Raw genomic sequence first — 21127 nt, forward strand, 5'->3', positions numbered from 1 at the left:
ATAATGCAATTTGTTATTAAATGGATTTAAATATGCAGGGGTCAATATTCAACCCTAAATGTTACTATTTTTATATTAAAAACCATATATAAGCCAAATTCGTGTATAAGGAAGCTAATGATTACTACCTCTTTTTAATAGGTTAATCTAAAAATGTTAAATAAAAAAAGAATTCTACAGAGAAATTAGAAATCTTTATTCAATAAATGGATACTTAGAATATCTGTTACATATTTTCAGCTAGAATATCCATTAGATATCAGCTAGAATATCCTTTGTTATTTAGAAAAAAATCTTTGTTACAATTGTTATATAGAAACAATCAACAGAGTTCTTGGAGTTCTGTCTTAACAAGAGAGCATCTATAAAATGCAGATGTTGAGGTCAGAATTAACTGTTATCTACCCAACCAAATGTTGACACAATTGACACAATATCAAAACCATCATATACTAACTCCCAGTCAAATAGATGCCTATATCTCCACTGCCTCCCAAATCTCCATTAATATGACAGAAAATGAATAAAATAATTGATAAACCCACAAGAATAAAGGAATAATAGAGGAGATGACTGGAAGCAAAAACAAAAAACAAAAAACAAAAAAAAAAAAACCAAAAAACAAACAACAACCCATGATTAATATTTTGGAATGGAATGGTAAGTGGTAACTAATTTAGCAGCATGAGGAAAGCTAAAACCTAGGTCTTAGGGAGAAGCAGCAAGAAGCCTGCAAATTCATGCACCAAGGAGGAAGGAGTGGTTAGAAATCTGTATGGAGAAAATTAGACTCTCAGATGCCCCTGTCCCTGCACCAACCGGAGGGCTTGATCAGAAAAACTCTAGATTAGGAGACATTAAGTGTAACAGAGAGGAGGGGTGTACAACCATACAGAAAACCTGGGTATTAAGTAACAAGTACTCTCAAACATTTTGTTCTTAGGGTCACTTTATACTTCAGAATTTTAAGGACCTTGGGGTACCTGGGTGGCTCAGTCAGTTGAGCGTCTGACCTTGGCTCAGGTCATGATCTCACTTCTTGTGAGTTCGAGCCCCACGTCGGGCTCTGTGCTGACAGCTCGCAGCTCAGAACCCTGGAACCTGCTTCGGATTCTGTCTCTGTCTCTCTGCCCCTCCCCTGCTCGTGCTCTGTCTCTCTCTCTCCGTGTATCTCTCAAATATAAATAAACATTAAAAAAAATTTGATATTAAAAAATTTAAAAAGAAAGAATTTTAAGGACCTCAATGACTTTTTGTTTATTTTGGTTATATGCATCAATATTTGTCTTATTATAAATTACATCTGAAAACATTTAAATATTTATAAAATCATTTAAATAAAAATAACAAGCCTATTACATATTAATACTTTAAATAACATTTTTATGAAACATAACTATATTTTTTAAAAAAGTGAGAAGAGTGGCACTGTTTTACATTTTTGTGTATCTCTTTAATGTCCGGCTTCATAGAAAATAGATTCTTATATCTGTTTCTGCATTCAATTGATCACGCATGTTGTTTTGGTAAAAGAAGATTAAGAAAAATCCAGCCTCACAGCAACATGCATTTAGAAGGAGAGGAGGGTTTTAATAACCTTTTCAGATAATTGTAAATATTTTTCTTTGATACTATACCAAAATTCAACAAGTGGTAGCTTCTGAAAGGAGAATTGTGATAGTGAATTTGAAACCATACCAATGAACTTTTTTTACTCTGTTACATTAAAAGTCATTTGTCTATCTTGCACTTTCACCCATGCATTGTTTTGTAATGTTCTGCATTGGTCATTTAAAAAGAATCAGTTTACTGATTTAGATAGATCTTGCAAATATTGGCACATTTTATTATATAAAATCAAAAAATCACACTGGTAACTCATTTCTGAACTCATTACTAGGAAGATTTTAAGCTTGTGGTAGTGGAAAATACAAGTCTCCCAAAATCCTAAATTTCTTTCTCAAATTCCATTATTGGCAACAAATATCATGAGTTGTTTTTCTTGAGGTGACAAAATTACCTTGTTTATTCTTGAGGGAATGTCCGCAAGATAGCCACATTACAATGACCATCCTATGTAAGTCACTCCTTCAAGTAAAAATGGTGCTCTGGGGAAAAAAACCTGTAGTGCAGCTTGTAACTCAAACAACTGCACAGTGCTTTTCCTCAAGACACCATGGTACGTTGGTACATTTGCAGAAGTGCCTTGTGTGTACTTCTCATTTCTCCAAAGAGAACAATAAAAGGATGTGCATGCACTTAAGGGTCAAGATGAAATAATAATTAATCACTTTTACTATTCACTGAAAAGATTTTTAAATGAAACTGGCTGTACTTTTTTTAACTGTAAGTGCATAGTGGTGAAGGATGCACTGATGGCTAATAGAGTTTGGTGCCGCTGATTAGTGGTAGGCACGAGCAATTTTTTTTTTTAATCAGGGTTGCTTTTGCATCATCAGTGCAAATATCAACACAGTGAAAAAAGCAAATACCTTATTAGTATTATTATGGGAATTGTTTTGACTCTGGAATCCCTGAGTCTAAGAAGCCTCTGGGGTACATAAACCACATTTTGAGAACTGCCAATGCAAATACTTTATTATGTATTCTTAAAAATATGGCAGTCAGGTTTTTACCTCCAGGCAAGATACTAGATGATTTCTCTATGGAGAAACTGGTCAGCCCAGATTGAAGGCCTATGGATAATGACATTTAAGGGTTTACAAATGAAACAGCCAATGAATCTTAGCAATAGAAAATCTTGTCTTGCCCCTGACATCCGCACGTGTGGGCGTGCGCGCGGGCGCGAGAGCGCGCGCGCGCACACACACACACACACACACACACGCACCTCCCAATATTTTCCTGGTGCCTCGTGTTTTAAATATGAAATGAAGCCAAAGATCGCGAAATACCTTAGAAAAGCCTCTAGGAAAAAAAAAATCTGACGAATATAAACACACAAACTGAAAATTGAGACAATGCAGAGAGCAACAATTAAATATAAAATCAGTGTCCTTAAAGAGAGATAAGAAAACTATTGCAACCATGAAACAGGAATAGGTCAATAAAGACCTCTTGAAACCTTAAAAAATATGATAGTAAGACTTTAAGAAATTCAGTAGGATGTTTAGAAGACAAGAGTTGAGACAAAGTCAAGTTTGTTCTACCTTACAGAATGCAGAACAAAAAGACAGGTAAAGGAAAAATAGGAGAGAAAAAATAAGAAAAGTGAAGAATCAATCCAGAAATCTTAAAATCTGACAATTAGTAGGAGTTCCAGAAAGAGAAGCATAGGGAAAAGAAATTATAAAGAATTAACCCACAATATCATTCCAATCCCAAAAGACTTAAATTTATAGATTCTGAAATAGACAACAAAACTTGTATGCCAGAACTTATCACTATGATATGTTAGTACTTTAGGGATAAAAGAAAATCCTAATAGCTTCTAGAATGGGGAGCGGGGAAAAGGTGCTCACATGTAAAGGATCATCAACCAAAATTTAAACTTCTCAACATGAACTTTCAATGCTAAAATACAATGGAATGATGTCATCAAAATACTAAGAAAACATTTCTTCTACAACAGAGTTCTATACCTGGACAAGTATAAAGGTAGACTATAGACAATTTCAGACATTTTCAAAAGTATTTACCCCCTATCCACTTTCTCAGGAAATTACCAGGACATATTTTCATCACAATAAGAGAGTAAAGGAGAAAAACTAGCCATAGGATCCAACCCAAGAGAGAAATGAATTCCTAGAACGATGACAGTGGAAAATCCCAGATGATGCTTATGTGTCCTATTAAAGAGCAATGAGTCTGGATTGGAGCAAAAGGAAGGAAGGCTTCAGGAGGGGTGTCATAGGACAAAATGAAACTGATAGATTATCTGGAATACTTGACCGTATTGAGAGGGATATAGCTCAAACAGACAATTTAAGGAAGAAAACTAAAAAAAATATGGGTCAATGATGGAGTCTGGGTGGGGGGAATGTGATAAAAGCATACCATATAGCGTAATTATGAAGAAAATTTACATCATCATAATGTAAACACCAATTATTCATTTAACCCAAATATTGTCCCAAGGGAACAGGAACACAGTAGACCCCCCCCCCCCCCGTCCCAAGGGGGTCTCAGGAGACATATGGTTTTCATGATGAACCTTATAAAACTATTTGACTTTTTGAGCTATGTGTTTGACTTTGATAAAAATTAAATTAAGAAAAAATTAGGACTTTGCAGATAACCTTCCACCATGTATGACTTTTTGGTGCTATAAAAAGGACTATACACTCATTGCTCCACCAACTGTCAGAGCAAGAGTTTTCAATTTTTTTTCCCTCTGGGACACACATGACAAGTGAGAAGTGACATCCCATGGATGTTCCCATTGTGCTAAATTTAACATGATGTTTCTGTCCTGCTTAAGAAATTATATCAGAATACAGGTGACTAAGAAGGAATACTATAGGATAAATTTGAACAGTGGTTGTGTCCAAAATTTAATATTCACAATTACCCCAACTTTAGATAGTCTTAGTAAGAGATTGACATACCTCATGACTGATTTTAATACACTAATGTGTCATAATACTAAGCTTGAGAACTGTTGGGTTATAGCAGGATCCCCAAACTCAGATGCCTACCAGAGTCAGGCATGTAAGAAAACAGTAAACCATGTAAGCCTCTCATTCTTGCCATTTCCTTTCATAGAGTCATGAAATCAAAGAACTTTTATTATTATCATTATAAGAAGCAACAGAGCCTGTGTGATGTTGGAAGATAACTGATCTTCAGCCATCATATATAGCAGATCAATGAAAGTAGAGGCATCTATGGCAAACTGTAAGGATAAGTCATTTACAGGCAGCATTACTTGGCTCCAACCATTTCCAACCAGGCTAGAACAGAGACACATGCTCATTCCATCTCATCCATATCTTACACTTCCACATCCTAATGTGAGTCTCTTGTTAGCCAAGATGTAGGTCATCATAGATGATTCATGTTTCTAAGGCAGGCCTGATTTGCAGACTTAACTCTCGCTTTTGAACTCACATCCCATGAAAATGTCCTGGAGAGTCCAACATTTCCATGTACAAACTTCACCTCCCAGATGTCTTCTCACAACTGGAAAATATATACAAATCCTGTATCCAACCATGTACCCAAATCTTCAGTTCAGAAAATAAGATTATCATATTTGTCATCTAATTCAATTGCATAGAAGCATAACTCCTTTTCCTATTAGGCCATGTGGTGCTACTTGGACTGAGCTAATGCCCAGTGACTAGGAGGGTGGAGATCATAGATGTTGGACTTGGCAATGTCTTCAAAGGACGTAACAGTGCAGGGCATAGGAGGATACCATACCAGTAATTTAAATAATATTATTGCCTTCTAACTTTCCTCCCAGATCCCATCCCCCTCTTCCTAGCCCTCCTTGGATAGCCTTCCCTCATCCTTCAAGCACATGGTTGGAGTGTCCCACAAGGGCAACTTCATTTATGCCATCTTCATCCTGACATGTCCCCATCTCTAAATTTGGATCTCAACCTTCCTACCAGGCTCAGAGGAAGAGGTTTCTGACCTTTTGTCTAAAGATCACAGCCTTTATTTATCCTGGGATCTACTCCCATAGTTACCCTTCCTGCACATTCAAAGTCTGCCCTCCTATCCTCAGCCATGACCTGGGTCTCCCTGCCATCAAATAAAAATAAACAAATGCTTCATTTTACCACACCTTCTTCTAGCTGCTTCACAATCACCCCTTTTTCTCCTTCCCATCCTTTACTGTTCTTTGCACTACCTCCCAACGTCTTGCCTTCCATTTGGTTCCAATTATGACTATAATAATGGAAATGTGTCACATTTATACTTAATTCAGTTCACAAAATACTTTCACTATTCCTTTTGAACCTCACAATAATCCTGTGAAGTAAGTAGAACCAAAAGTATCCTCACTTTATAAAAGAAGAAACTGAGCTTCTGAGAGATTAATAGTCAAAGTAACACAGCCAGTAATTGGCACAGAAATTCAAACTGGATCCGCCGAGTTGTGGTCCAGTGGCTTTCTACTGTTCTACTACCTCTGGAGCTGTCCATTCTAATGCTACTAGAGATTTCTTTCTTGCCAAACCCCATGATAATTGTTTTAGTCCTTTCACCCCTTTGTTTTTCTCTGCCTTTTGAATGTATTAACTAATCTTCAAAATCTTGAAACAATCTTTGTTCTTTTTAACTCTCTTTCCCTAGCTTTCAGGATACTGCAATTTTCAGATTCTTTTTCTAGTTCATTAACAATTTTTCTCTTTCTTCTTTTCTGTACCCTTTTTCCAGATGAAAAGATTTTCCTAACGCTTAACTTTCTGGTGTGTGTGTGTGTGTGTGTGTGTGTGTGTGTGTGTGTGTGTGTTTCCTTTTAAGTCTCTTCCTCATGAGTCCATAGTCTTAACACAAATGACTTTGCATCTGTTTCTAAATTAGAAGCTTAAAGAACTTTTAAATTTTTTCTATTCTTTCCTCTTCCAGGCCATATCTCACCAAATTCCATAGTTCCTTGCCTTGTCTCATGACTGCTCTTTCTTTCCATCCTCATTACTACCACCCACCTCCAGGAACTTACCACTCCCTCATGACTAGATTATTTTCTCTACAAGATTTCAACACCCAAGTCAGCCTTCCTAACAGTGACCTTTGCATTTCTTTTCTTTCAGTCATTTTGCACACTGCTGCCAAAATATTCACCTTAATATAACGTATCCTTAGTGGTACTGTCTCCTCAAGAACATCCATTCAGCCAAGTGTGATCTGGGCCTACTATATAAGGCTCTTTGATAAGAATAACAGTATTATTGCTAGGAAAGGCTCATGATGATAAGTGGTATTACTACTAAAGGTCCAGACAAGAATGGGTCCATTGAGGAAATAACATATCAACCAGGTGGTCTGGGGGAGGCAAGAGAAAGCAAGAATACATGTACCAGAAATAGATGAGGGAAGGAAGCTATACTGAGGGCAGATTCGGGTTAAAGGTTGGGCTAGCCAGCCTGTTGCCTTAGATCCTAATCAATCTATAAGGGCACTAAAACAAGATGGGGGAAAAATGTATTGAGCATAATTCCCCCCAAGGAAAAGACTATATGTAGTTGAAAAGCTGCTTTTTTAAGCCACTTGAGCTGGAAAAGAGGGAGTGATGAGACTGCCAAAGGTCAGGTCAAAGGCTTCATAAGAAACATAAGTCAATTAGCTGCAGGCTTGGCATGACTGCAAAGGGACGGGCAACTTTGGGTTGGAACTGGTTGCTTGGAACCAAGGCAGAGAGGCTGAACACTGCCCCTAGTGGGCCCACTTCCTGCTTCTCCCACACATCACTTATGTGTATCGACCAAATATTGGTCTGAAGGGGGCAACTGGTTATTCCCTGTCTGGGGTGACTATGTGTCTCAGTCCTGCCCTGGATCAGGAATGCTAAGAAGTTTAGGATGCCTGGAGTTTAAGGTTAAACTAGTGGAATGCTGATAAATAATTAACAATTGAGTCCCCAGCAGGGGTGGAGGGGGAGAGCCCTAATTTCTAGTGTTTGCCAGTTCCTATGGTATAAATACTCTCCCGTGACTGATTTCAAACTACCAGTATGATGACATCACTGAACATGGAGCTGTGATGAGAGGTGCGCAGTTGGCTCTCACAAGTTCCTGTCCTCTAGCACACCACTGACATATGAGAAGGTGGCTGGGACACAGGCAAGGAAGGTCAACTAAACCAGATCATGGTAGACCTAGCATGCCAACTTTTGAAACACAGACTTTATTCCATGGAAAAAGGAAACAATCAGAGGTTTTAAAACAAGAGTAGAACATGTTTAGATTTGAATTTTTAAAAGTCTCCTTGTTAACTTCTAGTGGATCCAAACTCATTTCTTTGTTCCTCTTTTAAAACTAACCAAAGCATATTCACAACATATTTTCAAAATATGTCCAATACAAGGTTACTATCATAATCATAAAATCTTCTTTCTTACAAAACACCTCAACTTGTTAAAAATTGGGGAAAAAATATAAACATATAATTTACAAAAATATAAATGTTCAGTAAGCATATTAAAAGCTTAATGGTCACTAGTAATAATACAGAAATTTCAAATGATGATATGGCATTTCATATATCAGATTGGAAATACTTATTTTTACTGATTGTTTGGCAATAATCAGTGTTAGCAAAGGTATGGGGAGATGAGAACTCTCATACACTGTTGATGGAAGTAGAAATTATTAAAAATTTCTGGAGGGTAATTTGGCCATATGCATGGATATAATATATTTGCCAAATGGGTATAATTCTGTCTCAGGATTTATACTCCTGAGAATTATCCTAAAGAAATAATTCCATAAATTCATGAAGTTTTTCATTGCAGCATTTTTTGTAATAGCAAAAGAAATTGCAAATGGCCTATAAAGGCAGCTGATTGTTAAATTTTGTATGCCAAATCCATGTATCATATTACTACATGACTATTAAAAACTATAATGTAGCTGTAGTTGTTGATATAGAAACTGTTTTTAGATTCTAAATATTTTTAAGTGAAAAGTCAGGTCATTATATATATATATATATATATATATATATATATATATATATATATATATATTCATAAAAATACATTCTGAAATAAGGTACAATAAAATAATGATTATGTAAGAGAAGGAGGGTAATTAAAGATTTTAAATTGTCTTCTAGGTATGTTCTACCTTCTCTATAACAAATCTAAATTATTTTTATATGTTATCCTCTCAGCTTTGATGGTCAACATAAGAAGTACTCATATAAAGATTCTCTGTGTCTTCCACAAAATTTATATCCATGTGTTACTTACTTAATAACAGCAAACACATATAACATGTAACTATATACCAAGTAGTATTCTAAAGTGTATATTACATAAATGTAAATTTAACTCACTGGAGCCTTCCAATAACCCTATGAACTGGGTAATGCTATTATCCTCATTTACTGATGAGGAAAAAGAAACACAGAAGATGAACAACTGCCCAGTCACACAGCTGGTAATTAGTAAAGCCAACATTCACACCCAGACAGTCTGGCTATAGTGTTGACACTCTTAACCATCATACCATACTGACTCTCTTGTAAACTCACTAAGCTTTAATTTCCTTACCTGAAGAGTGGGACTAATATTACCTATCTCAGGGGCTTGCTGTTGAGTTTAAGTACAAAAAGAACCTAGTTTAATGCCTGGCACATAATTATAGTTAATAAGTGCTGGCTATTAATGATATTAAAAGTGATACTACTCAGACCTCAACTACCACTACCAATTCACTTCACTTATTTCCCCACTCTACCCCAACAGATAACTCTCTGATTTATTTCAACTCTCCCCCCAAATGCTTCACACTTATTCTATATGTCCGGTGTCATACTCACGCCCCTGTTCATGCTGAAATCAGGTGACTAGACCTATCCGAATCACACTGGGCCTTAAAAGCTTAGCTCAGGTCCCTTTTCCAATTACTCTAGTTCTTTCTAGTCAGAAAGAACTATTACACTATGCTCTTGAATACACATGAGACAATTAATGTATAATTAACTGCTACTTCTTTCCCTCTAACAATGCAGCAAGCTCTGTGAAAGCAGGAACGACTGTGAGAGCGGTTTTTTCCTCGTACCCCTTCTGTCATCTCCAACCCCAGTAGGACAAAACTCAGCTATTTAACATATATTTGCTTCATTTTTGTACCCATTCATGGAAATATGCCCATAAAAATAGAAAGTCACACTTAAGTTTCCCAGCAGCTTCTTTCCAGAAGAGAGAGAGAAATCACAACATTAAAATCAGGAGGAGCCTGACATACAAAGGCAAACACAGAGAAGAATGCAGTTTATAACTGTTATTAACATATACTATTAATGAATATGCAATATTAATAATATTAAATGAACATTAGCTATAGATATTTCCTGCATCTCTCCTTTGTGTCAAGCACTGTGCTAAATGATTTATAGATATTACATCTTACTTACAACCCTAGTATTAATAGAAATAGTCCTTCTTATAAAAATGGCAAATGAGAAAGGTTAAGAACTTGCCTGATAGAGCTAACAATCAAATCCAGTTTGGTCTGACATCAAAATGTACACTTTTTCTGTGTATCTCCCTTCCTCCCATGTCTTTATACAAGGTTAAGATTTAGGGCTTGTTTTCCTATTTCTTAAAAATACTTATCACATCTTACCTCCCTTGCCAAACTTGCCTTTCTAAAAATTAGGGTCACTATAGAGCACTCTGTTTTAGATATTCTCCCAGAAAATTTAGTTACAATAGTACCAGAGGCTCTTTGTTTTAAAGGAATCATTAATTAAAGGCAGCCCTACATTCTGGGCACTGTTAACCATGACGCTCTGGTTATCTACAATTATTAAAGCCATTAGGGAAAAACGCAAGTTGTTTTATGGTCAAGGACAGGAGGAAAAGTCTGGGCTGACTTTTTACAAAAAGTATATCTATATCTCCTTGTGAAAAAGATGGTGAAACCATACATATGGTCACCAAAACAGTCCCTACAGTCTTTTTTCTGTGGGTGTATGGATGACTTTATATGGGTATTTCAGTGGCACTGAGCTCTAAATGGAGGCAAAGTGGTTCAGAAAAAACATTCTGGGTAGCCCATGTAAAAGCTGTTCTTTGAGTTCCTCTCTTAGTGCCCCCCTCCCATGATGTGTCCCCATGTCCCCTCAGCCCCATGCCCTGAACCACTCCTGGACCACTCAGTTGGACTCTCCCAAACTGAGCAATCACATGGAACAGACTAGAAAACTTTTACTTTCTTCACATGGAAAGATCTGGTAAGACACCTATAAAGATACAACCTGTACTCATTAATAGTTCTCACCATCTTCAAACCACAGAAGTTCGAGCTCAATACAAGGGTAAATTTCCACATTAAGAAATATGAATTTCCTCATTCTATTAGATTTGTACTTCTTCTAAGCTGTCTTTGACACAGTAACTAAATGTTTAATATGAAATAAATATTTTAGGAAAAAGCTGCTATTTTTAAAACATGGATATTAGCTTTATGTAATACTAACTTTTCCCGTGTTTTGTAACTTAAAGACATCTTTCTGACATAAAGGGTAAATTTTACAATAAATATGATTATTTTTATATGCATAATAGGAGAACATGTAACTCATTTTTATTCAGTTAAAATTCATTAGAGACTGGCATTTAAAGACTTAAAATCTTTTCTGAAAAATAACCTTTGTAAAAATCCTAAGGCCTTCCTCCCCCTTTCCACAAACGTTGGCTTTTGTTATTTTTTTTATAAGCTGCATATTGAATTTCCCAGGCTGTGTTTCTGAACAGCAATCTACTGAAAAAAGTGCAATTATTTTTTTTCACTCAAACATGCATTTGAGAGAAATGAGTAGATCAGATAAAGAGCTGAGATGCTATTCAACTCAACCTTGAGTCACTCTCTGTCTCTTTTAAAAAAAAAAAAAAGGGTGGCAAAATCAATACAAACCAATAATAACTTCACATTTGTGGAAGCAACATGAATGGCTCTCCAAAATATTGAGACACATCCAAGTACATTTTCGTAGAGCTGATATTTATCAGAAGTCATTTGCCCTCAAGCAGATGCTCCCTTTCATTGTGCTCCTGTCACAAATGACTAAGATTTATGACAGACAATTACAGCATCTGCAGTTAGCAGCCTTATAATCAGCACCATTATTTAACGATTGGTGCAATAAACTGACTCCTGTTACTGTTTATCAGATATCAGTCAGTTCTGGCCATTTTCTTCAGCTCCCAAATCACAGTATGGTGCAGCCACTGCCTTTTAATGGCTAGGCAGAAGCAGGAGCATTTTCACATTTTTTACAGACTGCCGAGGGAAAGAAAAAAAGCAACCAATTACATGTGTGTATGGTGCCCTCTCATTTGAGATGCCCGCGTATATAACTATCTCTATACAGTTCTAAGCCTCTTGCAGGAGAAAAAACAGCTTTGACTGTGGAAGGGTTTTTTATATGTAAAAACAAAAGTAAATAAAAACAAAAAACCTTCTTGCCTTTTCATTAAAAAGTCCTCTGTTTAAATATGCATGTCTTTTGTAAGTATAAAATGTTCCTCTACCAGGTCCACTGTTTTCTCTTCTAGCATGGCATCAGCTTGCTTTTTATAATCAGAAAAGCAGCTACTGTCCCTTGAAAATATTTGTCAAGGAGCAGGATTTTTCTTCCACATTCTGTTGAGGCGTTATTCAGAGAAAAGTGTTATGAACACAACTTTTCATCAGTTGAAAGCCTACATATAAAAGAGACCATGTGTACGTGTTTAAAAGTCACTCATATATTGAGGTGCCTGGGTGGCTCAGTCGGTTAAGCGTCTGACTCTTGATTTTGGTTCAGGTCATGATCTCACAGTTCCTGGGATGGAGTCCCACGTACAGAGCCTGCTTAGGATTCTCTCTCCCTCTCTCTCTCTCTCTCTGCTTCTCCCACCTCGGTCTCTCTCTCTAATAAACACTTAAAAAAGTCACTCATATATTAAGGAATTCTATCTTTCTAAATATACAAACATACAGATGTATATATACTACTTAAATTCTTTTCACAAGAAACACCACACATTTATGTAACAAATATGAGTGGCAGACAACAATTCAGAGGCTATTTGGAAGACAAGACTTCAGTATAATGTGGGAGATGGTATAAAGATATGAGTTTACAGTCAAAATAAAAAGCTTAAGTAAGCTTCTATAGATGTTCAAGTATGAAATTCTAGTTAAATTATTTAGAGAAAAAACAAAACAAAACCCAGATCTTTCTGATTCCTGTCTTTTGTTACTTTTTCTAGAACCAAACAAGCTAAGTGTCTCAGTCATAACCAAAAGCATTTCATCCAGTGACTTCCATTTTATGTATTTGATAATATCATATATGCCCAGACAGAAATATTGATGAAGCTGCCTTTGTAAGGTCTAAGTTACATGCTTGTCTCAAAGAAGACAAGGCACTGGAGAACAACTAATGTATTCTTAAAAAAAAAATAAAAATTAAGTGACCCCATGGAGGTCAGATTTCCCTTCCAGAAACATGCATAAAGGGTTTCATCCAGTCAACATGTAAAATTGGTTATTTTCTAAGTTGAAACTTTTACAAAGGCTTCATAGTCCTTCACAAACGAATCCTCAAAATTCCATACATGGCTTCAACAGGTGAATCATCAGAGTGAGGGTTCTTAGACTTTCAAGTTAGAAAGGCCTTGGAATCATTTCATGCAACTTGCTCATTTGAGAGACAGTGAAGGTAAGAGAAAGTGAAGTGATTTTCACCAAAGCACAGAGCTAAATGTTGGCACAGCTATGACCAAACCCCAAGTCTATGGCGTGACTAGCAAGGTCCTTCCTGCGAAGTCCACCGCGAAGATCCCAGCGGCTCTTTCTGTGCCTGGAAGAAACCAGCTTTTTGGCCCTGCTAAGCCAAACCCCACTTTGGTTGTTCTGTGTTCAGCCCCCCACAGAGCACTCTAGAACACAGAGCACACTTTCTGACTCAAGGAAACAAAGTTTCCATAAACCTGCTAGACACTTACTTCCCTCTTTAGTATTGCACCTGGAACCAGAAAATAACAGCTATTCAGTTATACAAATAACGCTTTTATTTAAACAGTGGGTATCAAAGTTAACTCAAGTTGTTGACTTTTAAATTTTTTAAAAATTTCTAATATAGTAATTTGCACCTTGTATAGATCTTGTTCATTTGTGGTTAGGTTTGTTTGATTGAATTTTTAAAAACTATTTTGCACAAGTGATTGTAAAGTCAAACCAAAACGATTTTATTTCACCAATTTGGCACCATCAAATAATTCACAGAATTTTTAGAATCAAGAAGAAACCCCACACCAATCTTTCTTTGCTGGTCAAATGCAGAAATATATTAATGTACAGACAGGTCTCTCATTCCACTTTAGTAAGATTGAAGAAGTACTTTGCATGCATCAAAGAAGTTGTTATGTTTTCTACCTATGTTCTGCCCCTTTCTACTGGATTAGAAAGAAAAATTACCCAGCCTACAGCAAGTTACTGCCACTGGAAAGCCAATGACAATGCCATCCACACCATAGGCTATTTAGCAGGTATTCCTGAGAGGCCTGATCTGGGTCAATATTATTCACATAAACACTTGCAGGGGGCATTTTAGTAACACATTTCAACACCAAGCCCAAGGGCATGGCTGATGGCCATGATGAGCCACAACAGATTTGACTCTCAACAACAACAACAAAAAAGTTGTGTCAGGAGCACATTTTCCTTCAAGATCCTTATCTGGGGCTATTCAGGGCAGAGTAGGGGGAAAGGAGCACTCAAAGAAAGTAATGCATTGTCAATATACCAATATTTGGTGGCTGATGGCCAAGGGTCACGTGGTACAGGAGCTAAGGGTCAAGCTCTTAGGTCAGCCAGACAGACCTGGGCTTGAATATGGCTCAGGCTTGGTGAGACTCTGCTAGAATTCTTCATCTCAGAAGGTCCCTCATCTACAGGGTGGGGTTGAGAGCGGGACAGTGCACATAAAGCAATGAACACTGTGCAGGGCACAAAGCATTGCTGCTTCAATGTTAGCCAGTATTATTGCTATTGCTCTTATTTATATATGAGATTCCAGACTGAATTCTTTTGCAAGTGGAAATTTGGACTTTATAGGTTCAGTAAATAATTACCCACTGAACTTAGGTATATAGAATTGTCACATTAATCCTAGCTAAAGTCTATATACCTTATCTATCAATTAATGTACCTAAACAATGTGTGTGTGCACACTCATATGTAATTATTGTTGCACTTCATTGACTTTGGTTTGGTTCCAATGTGAATAAACTAAATTTACAGAACATGGAGAAAACATGAAAATATCACAAAGTATATGATTTCACTTTTGTATTTAGTAACAATATCCCTCTGAATCACAATAGAGCTGTCAATATAATAAAATCCTGTCTCTTCTATTCCAAAAAAGTAGATTACATACATTTAAACTACCAATTATCTTCATTTTTTCCCAATTTTTCACAACCATCAACCCATAAAAATAAGGTTGAAGTGATTAGAAGAGGACAAATGGCTACCCTCAAGAATCAGAAATGTCCTTGGCACACAAGTTGCTGAATAGCAAAATTAAATCAGATGACAGTAATGAAAGCCAAGGGTGCCACTCACTCCTTGAGGAAGTCACGACACTAGGACACTATTTCATGATAAAATCAAGTCTAGAGAGGAAAAGCTTTGGACACTCTGGGTTCTAGTCCAGGTCCACATTTATTGGCTGTGTGACATTGAACAGATTGCTTAACCTCTCTAAAGCCTCAGTTTTCCTACATGCAAAAACAAGATAATAATAATAATACCTACATTGTTGTCTTGAGGAATTAAATAAGTCAACATATGTGAAGTGATCAGGAGAGTGCTGCCATGTAGGAAGCACCCATAAATGCTTTCTCTTGTCTACAAAAGTGCTATCAGCCTTGCTTTCATCGCTGTGTTGTTCAAAGAAAGTATGAAATGCCTAATAATGTCATGATTTATTCTAGAATTGTCTTCAACAGAATAAAGTCTATTATAATTAGAAATAGGTAATTTTTAGGCAAAATTTTTTAAATGATGTGAAAATCTGTAATTTTTTCTCAAAAAGCAACTTCATATTAAAAAAAAAATGAGCCTACAAATCAATTCCATTAATCCAATTTCACTGTAGGTATTGGCCAAGCATCAGTCCTTCTAGTAACAGTGGTGGTAATCACTCTAGTGCTGAAAGGTGCCAATTTTTTCTATATTACTTAAATACAAAGTAGGATACTTACAAAAAGCATTTTTTTAATGTTTATTTATTTTTGACAGAGAGAGAGAGAGAGACAGAGCATGAGTGGGGGAGGGACAGAGAGAGAGGGAGACACAGAATCTGAAATAGGCTCCAGGCTCTGAGCTGTCAGCACAGAGCCCGACGCAGGGCTCGAACTCACAGACCGCGAGTATCATGACCTGAGCCGAAGTCACTCAACCGACTGAGCCACCCAGGCGCCCCTACAAAATGCATTTTAAATCTCATCTCTGCTCTTTATCCAATATTCTTAGATGCTATATCATTTTAGTGCCTACTTCCAAGAATTAATTTCCTATATCCAGTGATACTTTCAGAACTCTGAGTAAAAGCCAGGTTCTGGAGAATTATTCTTCTTGTAAAATAAAGGGAACAAATAAAATGGATTATTTTTATGTGTTTCATATCTGAAGCTCATTCATTGATCTTTGGGTCTGTATGTAAGGTAGCATACAGTATGGCTAACAGTGTAAGCCAGGTAAGGTTTCAAACATTCTTCATGCCTTTAAGACTCTTCTAAAATGCTACTGAGTCAGTAAAACTGTGCTTAAGAACATATTTTAAATTGTGATGAGAAGTTCATTTGACAAAACATTTTCACTACAGTTGAGTTTTGCACTATCTTGGTGGGGTAGATTGCAGATGGAATTACACCCATTCCAAAGAGGAAAAAATGTGACTTAGAAAGGTCCTAGAGACACAGCTGTGGTAAGCTAGAACTCAGGCCATTTCCTCCATTTTGTTTTCCACTATTCTCGCTAAACATGATTTTGGGGTTTTGGTCAGACTAAGCAAACTTGGTATAAGAAAACCTGAGTTTGAAGACAGCTCTATCCTTCGTGACCTGAGGCAAGTAGCTAACGATACAGATTAATGGTAAGAGTGCACCCATGGAGCCAGCCTGCCAGGATGCAAATTCAGCCCTGCTCATAGATGTGTGATTGTGGATGATTATTTTGCTTTCTGAACCTCTGCTTCCTAGTGTGTACAGTGGAGGCAACTGACTTCATAGGGATATTATAACATGAATGAGACACTCCTTCTAAAGGTTTAGCACAGTGGTTAGTATATAGTAACAGCCCAAGAAATATTAGTTATTAATAAATTTGCACTAAAACACCTACCTCTCAAGGTCATCTGTTGTATTAATAACATCAAATTAAAGGACTTTGTATAAATAAATTACTATGCCAAGTTTAAAAATCATTATGTTTCTGTTGCTGTCAGCAGCAGCCTAAGCTTACTTTGATTTTTGTTGAGCCTTCAATCTATGGCCCTATCTTGATCCAGATATTTCAATTCCCAAAGTTTTAGGGTTTCATTGGTTTGAAAAAAAAAGAATATGGAAGAGAATCTTGATTCCCTCTATACCACTGAGATCTGAATGACTCTACATCACTGCAGGGGCAAGTCCAACCCCCCAGTGGCCACTAGGAGGATAATTTAGATACCATCACTTGAAGCACAAAGGCAATGGAAAGATCAAGGGCTTCCCTGTCAATTCAGAGGAATTAAGGCAAAATGGAGAGAAGCCTAGAGACTTCTCTACTTACCACTTTCTCTGGCTCCAGTAACACATAGGTATCCAACCTAAAAGTTCACATGGTCACAGAGGCATTTCAGACTCACTCTTTAGAAGACCCTCTGCTAATGAATACATGGAGGGTGAGATTGTAGCATTACACCTGCTTCTTGGCTTTGCCTTGCTTTCCAGTTTATCTGATACCAAATCCATCTTTTCAAGTTCTACTATGACCAGCCCTTGTTTATGTTTGTTTTGTTTACTTTTTAATTATTAATTTCTGATTTTATTTTGTGTGTGAGACCAAAAGAAAAGGCTTCGTGCTCTTTTGTTTAGGACTGGAGGAGCTGACAGAACTTGTGTCACAACAGCATTCATCCTCAGTTGTTCTGAGGATGGAGCTCTGGCAGAGACAGTGACTCAGAGACAGTTCAGACATTCTCACTCATATGTGCCATTTGTAAAGTCTTGAGAACAACCTCAGCAATGCCAGGAGTTGAGGTACTTATCAGCTTTTAAAACAAATTTTACTCTATTGTCATTCCTTTTTATTTTAAATAAATATTATTTACTTCACCTTGAATTTGTAATTATGTATTCTTTTTCTTACAAGAGTGTCCCTTAATAACATAAGCTTTTGGTGTGCCCCTGAGCTGTACAAAAGGACACAGGCAACGAGACAGACAAACAAAATCTAGCCCTTCTAGAAGAAGAAGCTACAGTCACACTTCCACATGGGAAAAAGCTAGAAGCACCAGATTGTTAGAATGCTTAGTAAATTATAAGGGTGACCCAGAATACAGGACGCAGCTTGGAAGTAGGAAAGAGACACTGAAGTTCAAAGGCACAGTTTGTTGATTAATGAGTGATCTAGATCTGGTGGGTTGTTTTGAATTGTTTCCGTACCTCCTGATAGTGACTTCCAAGATGGGAAATTGCCCACATCATCTCAGAAGTTACCATAGCTCAGTGTTAAGAGCACAGATTTCAGAGCCACACCAATTGGGTTTGAATCCTGACTTGGCCACCAACCAGCTATAGGACTTATGCCCCATTTTCCTAATCTGCACAATGAGATAATACGGACATCTACTATTTAGGTTTGTTAAGAGGATTAAATACAATAAAGCATATACAGCACTTCCCATGGTGTCTAACACATGAGTGCCCCCAAACGTGAGCTCTTGAACAGGCACTCAAGTCTCCTCCTCTGACTGTCACTGCTACCATTCCCAGCTATCTCTGTGGTACTCTCATTTTCCACATTTTGTGTTTGTTGTTGTATTTTTTTTTCAAATATGGTGTTTATGATTTTATTATTTTTTTAATGTTTATTTATTTTTGAGAAAGAGAACATGAGTGGGGGAGGGGCAGAGAGAGGGAGACAGGGGATCCAAAGTGGGCTCTGTGAGCTGACAGCAGCGAGACCGACGCAGGGCTCAAACTCACAAACCATTAGATCATGACCCGGGCTGAAGTCGGATGCTCAACCGTCCCTGTTTTTATGATTTTAAAACTAAAACCTTGGGGAAAAAAACAAAAACTAGAAAGGAGAAAGTTAAACTAATTTAGTTATCTCTAATGACACACTTATTCAAGCCGCATTCGTAAGTGTCTGCGGTGGGCTATCTTTTCCCTGTTCCACTTTTCTGTTTATTTAAAAGGAATCTGCTTTCTAAACTCTACTCAATCTACTCAAATCAACTAATTAATCTTTTTAAAATCTATTCAATCAAGTAACTAAGACTAATTCTGTTCTTAGGTAAATTGCAACTTCTTTACCTGGTGTTCTAACTTAACTAACTTCATTGAAACTAATATTAAGATTCATCCTAATCATAATACTAATAAGTATATATTTTTTTGCGGTACACAAAGTTCTTTTTTCCAATTCACACTATAACCCTGTGTAGGCACAGAAGAGAAACATCAGCATTTGCAGTGTACTGAGGCTTACAGAAGTGAAGGAGGATGTCTAAGGGAAGTAAAGCACTTTGGACTAGATCACAGAGCCCATGGGCCTGTGACTACACCCTGGTGAGCCTGCGGGGTGGTGCCTTCAATCTTGGAACAGCATTTCAGTTCTTTGAAGCTTACTGAAACTTACTCTTTCTATTTTAAATGGCATGCCTTCTGCCTACTGGATAGCCCCTTCAGGTCCCATTTCCAATCAAACGTTTGTCCCAGACCTGCTCCTAGACCCAAGTTCTCAGATGAGCCATGGAAGTGAACCCTAGGAAGAGCTCACTCAGAATCCTTTATTACAGCCTTCGAGATAATTCCCAGACAGATGCGAGGATGAGAATAGATATCTGCTGACAGTTCTCTGTCAACATAGCCACCAGGATCCTTTTTCAATATGCAGCTTAAACATTAAATAATATGTATAAGCATTCTCTCTCCTTGCACAACAAAAAGAAAAGTAAACCAAGATTAGCAACAGGTTAGAGAAAAGGGAGATAGGCTTGCTGTTCTAAGCAAACTATCACTTGCTTTTGTAAAAAGTGAACGTTTTTGATCATCTACCATCTATTTATCTGAATTTTAAAAATAGTGTACCACTAGAAAAATAAACAATGTTTATAAACCTATTAAAGAATATGTCTAAGAGGTAGGGAAGGAAAGGAGGGAAAGAGTTTAGTGAATTATTCAACTACCTTTCCTCATTAATAGTAGAATGTTCTTGACCAATTAAAAACCAATTTCATTCCCATCAACTAAGATGCCCACGGGAAGAGCCATGTGATGCATTTATTAAATTAACCCTATATGCTCTGAGCCAATGCTCTGAGAAGTGTATGAAATAAAATAAGAAAAAAAATTGGAAATACTTTACAGATCAACTTCTATGAGCTCCAAATGATATCCAGAATAAAGGAGAGAGGGTAGAAAGGGCAAATTAAATTCAAAGAAAAATATGAAGCCAAAGGTTGCTACAGGTATTCTGAAAAAAGCTTGGAGTAACATCCACCAAATTCCACAAAATGTTACAGAAATTAGTTTGCAATTTCTTCAGGAAATTCCTTTAACTTCTTAACAGAATTCTGCAATTTTAGCTAGTTGTACCTAGGAATAAGATTGTCAGAACATTTTGTGCTGACGTAGATAGCAATTTTATCCACTGCAGGCTCTGGGTAATTTTGGATCTCAGGTACAAAGTCTTGTAAGAAGTTCAGGAAACACAGAAAAATTTTTGTCATTGATTCCTACAGGATCAGGTATCAAGGTATCCCTTGTCCAGACTCCTTTGTTTATTTACCAAACATGTTTAAGTGTTTGCCATGTATCAGGTACAGTTCCAGACACTTTAAAAATATTAATTCATTTAATCCTTACAAATCCCCTGAGGCAGGTGCAAAGAGGCACAGAGAAATCAACTTGCCCAAGGCTGTAACAGTGGAACTGGAATCCAAACCCAGGCCATTTGGGTCCAGCATCTGTGTGCCTAACCACTACTCTATGCTATCTACTTTTTTTTTTTAAACATTTTTTTTTTTTATTTTGAAAGAGAGAGAGACAGAACTCATAAGTGGCAGAGAGAGGGGAAGAGAAAGAGAATCCCAAGCAGGTTCCCATCATTTTAGGCTCGACATGGGACTGGACACGGAGCTCAAACTCACAAACCATGAGATCGTGACCTGAGCCAAAACAAGATTCCCATGTTTAACCCACTGCCACCCAGGC

This window comes from Panthera pardus, unplaced genomic scaffold, assembly GCF_024362965.1.
Source record: "Panthera pardus isolate Hobbes unplaced genomic scaffold, ASM2436296v1 HiC_scaffold_16, whole genome shotgun sequence".
NCBI lineage: Eukaryota > Metazoa > Chordata > Mammalia > Carnivora > Felidae > Panthera > Panthera pardus.